The sequence below is a fragment of the Episyrphus balteatus genome, chromosome 1 (genome assembly GCF_945859705.1).
Source record: "Episyrphus balteatus chromosome 1, idEpiBalt1.1, whole genome shotgun sequence".
Taxonomy (NCBI): Eukaryota; Metazoa; Arthropoda; class Insecta; order Diptera; family Syrphidae; genus Episyrphus; species Episyrphus balteatus.
In genome coordinates, this window is record NC_079134.1 from 11,816,059 (window position 1) to 11,822,058 (window position 6,000).

The 6,000-nt window shown below is 30.3% G+C and overlaps 2 non-coding genes across 2 annotated transcripts; one reads left to right on the forward strand and one right to left on the reverse strand.

The window, feature by feature from the left end:
• The first annotated feature begins 4,771 nt into the window (after window positions 1-4,771).
• Trnav-aac (transfer RNA valine (anticodon AAC)) lies at window positions 4,772-4,844 on the forward strand. Its single transcript has one exon. It is a non-coding gene; the product is annotated as a tRNA-Val (tRNA).
• A 303-nt stretch (window positions 4,845-5,147) lies between these two features.
• Window positions 5,148-5,220, reverse strand: Trnav-aac (transfer RNA valine (anticodon AAC)). The gene has a single exon. It is a non-coding gene; the product is annotated as a tRNA-Val (tRNA).
• Window positions 5,221-6,000: the final 780 nt, after the last annotated feature.

Sequence of the window (6,000 nt, forward strand, 5' to 3'; positions counted from 1 at the left end):
TCGACCATCTGTTGTTGAGTTACATGAATTAAAGAGCCTTGTAATGAACAATGCACATTTGAACAGTATTAACTACAAGGAAGTTGTTTATTAAAAAAGGAAGGTATTCTGAGAAAACAGAGTGTGAGTTGCTTTAAATCAAATTCACTGCACTGACAAAGGATTGAATTTTACTTGACGGTAAATGAAAATTAAAAAAAAATAATTTGAACAAATCACAAATAAAATAATGCACGCCTGGGTCACATGAAATAGCTAAAAGTTTTAAGAATTTGGTAAATTTATAGGTAGTAAAAACAAATATTAAATTCGTTCTTAAAATACAAAAAAAAAACAACATTTTAATTAAAATTGAGCTCCAAAAAAGTATGCAATTTAATTTCTTTTATTAAGATGCATTTTTAGAACAAAAAAAAATTTCGAATTTGGCAGAGACGTTTGATTAAAAAAAAAAAAATAAAGTTTTGAAGAAACTACTAATCCTCATCTAAAAAGAAATTTGAAAAAAAAAACTTCAATGTCACGTTTTGAAAAATTGGATTTTTCAAAAAATTTTAATCAAAAAATTATTTTTTTTACTTTGTTCTTGGTTTATTTTTTAACTATATAAATGCTTGAAAAAAAGTCATTAGATATCGAATAAGTTGTGAGGGAGAAAAGCAGATTAATAAAAAAAAAAACAGGTTCTATATGAGGTAGGTAAGTAAGTACTACTTCATACGTTCGTTAACGTATGGTTGCTATGTGTCCCTTTCTTTTTCTGCTGATTAAATAGGGAGAGCAATAGTCAAAACGTTGTTTTCCGCCGCCAATTTGTTGATCTTCTGAAAAATGATTAAAAAGGAAAATCTTATTTTTGAATTTTCGCTTTTCGAAATCCCGTATTCGAACACATTTTGCGGAATCATTGATGTTTCAAAATACGGAAGGATTCACAATCCGCCAAACTTTTTCCGTTTTAAATCAACAATTTTGCTCAATAGTGAGGCGGCTTAGCATTAGGTAAAAAAAAGTTCAATCGTGCACTTTGTGATAAAAGCATGAAATTAACATCGTTGGGTAATACTCAATATAAGTGTTATTTTGAGATATTGGGCCAACTTGTATTCCATCCGGAAGGGTAGATACAAGAATTTTTTTGTGTTGCACTTGCTTTATTGCATATCATAATACAAGTAATAAAACATTTTTATAAGTATGATACATGATTTCGAGGTATTTATTAACGTCCGATCAATTAAAATCAGAACCAAAATATCTTGACCATCATGTAAAAAGTTATTGGACTCTTTATGAGTTGTCTTTTACTCAAATAGCTAGAGTCAGAATATTACCAAGTACTCCTTGAAAAAAGTGGTAGGTTGATAAAATTTTGTGTGGACGTTTCATATACCATAAAAAAAATAATAAAATATGTCATCTGCAAAAAATTTCAGGTCAAAGGGTGCACCACATGGAAAATTTTTTGCATTTTTTTTAACGGCATATATATTTTATACATCGTATTAGAATCAAAAATAATCAAAAAATGAATTATATATATCATGGAATATTGAATTTTCATGAAAAACTTAGAGAGCTTCCTTATATTTTGTATTGAATTTTCATACAAATTAATATTTTGAAGGAGTGAGGTGCAAAAGTAAAAGTATGAAAAATAATTGTGCAGTTTGTGATAAAAGGATCAAATTAATAGGATTGTTAGTACAATATGTAACCCTCATTTTAAGTGTTTAAATAAAATACAAAATAACAAGAAAAAAATCGTATGGGAGGGGGTCTATTCCCCCTCGTTTAGCGGGGACTTATTTTGGAAAAAAAAATTATTAGAAATCAAAATCAATAATAATGTGCTATACCTTTTTGCAAAGCCAAAACCCTATTCTCTTACAAAAATTTTAAACAAAGCCATAAAATAGCACAGTTTTTGAAAAATTAATTTTTTAAATAAAAATTAAAAAAAAAAATTGGGAAAAAAAATTTCAAACTAATTCTTTTCAAAATTTTATGTAATTAAGTACTAATTTAGTTTTAAAAATTCGATGCTTTTATTTATTTTAAAACAAGAACAGAAAACCAGATTCAAAAATATCTTGTCATTTTCGAGGTTTTCTAAAAAACCTCTTTATTTTCTGTTTTTACGTGGCTGGACTTTAAAGTGGAGTGATTTTATTTTTGTTTTTTATTTTCGAATCGGCATAATAATAAAAAGTTGCGCCATTTATAAACGAACAAAACTTTATATTTAAAATTTTTAAATAATTTCATTTTGAGGTGCCCCAAGCCCTCTGAATGCTTATTATGTGAAAAAAACTTATTCAAAACGACATGCCATTTTTTTTTTTATTTTTTTATTTCAAAAATGTTTGCATACATGTTCGTGCATGTGCTTACAAAAAATTATGTTTTTATGAAACGGCTCCGATAAATTAATTATTATTGTTATTTGTTGAACAAGAATTTAAATTGAAATTTAGAAATTTAAATTGGTTGATAAAGCTGTTTAAAAAAAAAAATTAATTCAAACTTTTTTTTATAAAATAAATGATAAAATTAAATTTAAATTATTCTTTCATTAACGCTATAAAAAATATCATTAAAAGCAGTTTTTAGCATTAGAGCAAGTACCTACGTAAAACCCAGTGGTGCTTTAATTTTTAATGTTTTAAGACTTTTTTTTATTGGAAAACATTTTTTTTAAACGGATCCAACAATTTAAAAAAAAATATTAAATGGCATTAAAAAATATTTTGTACCTATAATGTTAAGAATTATTTATTTATTCCTTACCCGATAAATTAATATAATATTGTAATTTTTCTAACGACGATTCTTTTAGTTCTATATATCAATGAGAAAAATCTTCAAAATTTCATTATTATCTTCATTATTAAAATTCACTTCCTTATAGTCCTATGTAACTACCACCTCACTTATTAAATTGTACGTACACGTAGGTACATCTTTATTGCATATTTTTGTTAAATATCTGATATCTCCTTAAAGTCTTAAAATCAATTGTATCATTGTATGTTTTGTAATATCTTATAACATCTTCACGGCTTCATTCTATCCTGTTTAACCATAATCACTTGTTTTTTCGTCTTCTTTTCAGAAAATATACCGTAAATTTTAATACCAAACACGCAAAGTTACGTGCTCCATTGCTTAATCCCTTCCGTGGACCTGTAGTCATGTTTTTCCCAAAAAAAAAAAACCTCCAACATTATTCATCGCCAAGTCCATAAAAAAAATAAACTATTTAGGTACTTGTATAACGGTCAAGAACATAACTTTGTAATGGCTTTCTGGAGCCCACCAGAATGCATAAGTTAAAGAAAGATACCTTACCTTTATACCTTCAATATGAGGTTGAAATTCTTCGTCACGCTATTTCGAAGAACATATCAAAATGAGCTACAAATTATGTGAATGTAAGTTAACTTTGAAAGAGAATCATAAACTTTCAAAGTAATATCATGGAACCATTAGCAATGGAGACTTAATAGACGCTTTTCAAATCGCATCGCAAGATCGAAAAGTCTAAACGACCTGACTAACGATCAACATCTCTGTACCGTGTTCACTGCAAGATCAATTGAGATTAATTATCTAACGCCGCCGAGTCGATAACAAGTCTTTTAGGGACCCATTCGCGTCGAACCGAAGCGCTTTTCGCAAAATTGCAAGATCATTACAATCTAAAGTGAAGTCGATCAACTTAATTTCCTGACCGACTCTGCGACTGATCTCAATCGATCATTGTGCCTTAAAATACAATATCAAGATTAAAGCCTTATCCCTAAAACCAGTTAAGCTGGCCAATTCCAGCCTATTTAGTTACAAAAACCGAAAAAAGAATAGAAAGAGAGCGATTATCGCAAACCCTCTTGCGAATTACTGGTAAATTGTAAACGATTGATCGTTGCGACGACTTGCAAGTTGCAACCTCTTTTTTTTTTAGCTCGCCGATGCCGATCGATATTTAACAATCGCTGGGAATTACACTAATTGGATTGTATTCACAAAATTATTCTCATGTGAATGCAAAACCGTGCGTTTTCGTTGTCGGCGGCGGCGGTTTTGGACGTCCCGTCGTCGTTGTCGGTCGTAAGCTGTCATTGAGTTGCTCCAAATATGATTCAGAAGTCTTTGCTCTCTGGTCACAGGCCTAAGTTTTAAGTGGGCACCACATGATCACTGATCTTGTCGACGACGATGAAGCCGACTTACGGACGGACTGCGAATTGAATGGATATGTTTGGCCATTGTCCAGTGGGAAATGATTATGCAATAAATTATTATGTTGGCTGTCGTGTTGAATGTTTTGTTTGCAATTTCAAAAAGATTAAGATTTTGTTCGTTTATTTTTCTGTCTGTCAGACAAAATGGGGAGAAAGAGAGACAGAGACACTTCTTGAATATGTCGTGGTTTGAATTTCAAAGCAAAAAAAAAGTTATCAGGTTTGTTTTGGTTTTTTTGTCGTCAAAATAAAAATACAAAAATGATTTTATCGATGACGCGTGATTATTGTCAGTAGCAGACACTCGGTACACATAATAGCCAGGCCAACAAAACATATAAGATCAAGGGGCAAACTCATTTGAATAACTGCTCTCGTTATTACTTGTTAAGCCTGTTTGTTGAATCAATAAGTGAATGTATACGTACAATTCTATGGAATTACATTTAAATCAACATTGGTCTAATTTTATGATTGAAATTATTGAATGGTGGTCAAGTTTTTATTGAAAGTACCGTTAGTTATATGTTTCCGTGGTGTAGCGGTTATCACATCTGCCTAACACGCAGAAGGCCCCCGGTTCGATCCCGGGCGGAAACAGATAACTTTTTTTTTATTTTTTTATTTTTTACAAATTAATTATTTCGACTACTGCAAAGCATAAAGAATGGCTATGTGCTTGACCATTTACCATGTTTGTTCTACTATAACTTCGAAACTACTTATCGTAATTAAATAAGTAAGATATGGTTGAAAGCGTCTTTTTCGGCCCATAGTTGTAGGCTAAGTGACCTCATGATGAACTATGAAAAAAGAAAATGTATTCATCTGAAATAGGTACCTACTTGTTATGTGATGTTATTCAATTTATAAAAAAAAAAAAACAAACAAACAAAAAAAAATTGTTTCCGCCCGGGATCGAACCGGGGGCCTTCTGCGTGTTAGGCAGATGTGATAACCGCTACACCACGGAAACACTTGGAAAATAATGGTTCAAATTCAGTTTTCACCATGGATTAAACTCGTGGGATTAATTTTTTTTTTATTTTGCAAACTGAAAACTAATTTTAATTTTGGAAAATTTATTGTCATTTACTGACTGCAGAGTCAGCAGTTTTTTTTATGCTTTTTAAAGCCTAATTAATGGTTTCTACTTAAATGGCTGGGGCTTTCTTCTTTAATAAAATAGGTACCCAAATAAAAATAGAAATTTAATTTTTAAAGAAAATAAATGGCACGGTCGAGTCGGACGTACTTGCTCTTGTAGTTTAAAGTATAATTAGGTATATCTTAAATAACTAGGTATTGGATATCAAACATTCTGGTTGAGTTTTGAAAAAAAGCAATTTAAAAAAAAATCGAAGAATCAAAAACTTTTTTTTTAAATTTTTTTTACATTTTACACTTCAAATTGATAAGAAATATCTGTCTGTATATTTTGAATAGAATTGTTTTTTTTTTTAATAAAATATACGCAACGCACTGTGGTTTAGCTCTCAAAAAGCTGTGTCTATGTAGCGATGCTACGGCCCACAGTGTTGCCTTTGTTGCTCCAAAAAGTACCAAATTAGTAAAACACACTTTTAGATATCTTATACAGGGTGTCCCAAAAGTTAACGTCGAAACGAAAACGGTAGATAGGGTAGGTGGTGACAGTTATCAGAAAAATAATAAAAAAAAATCACAGCCATATATTTCGGGAGTTATGGGCATTCAAAAAAACAATCGAAAAATTGGTCACCCTGTGACGGTTTAA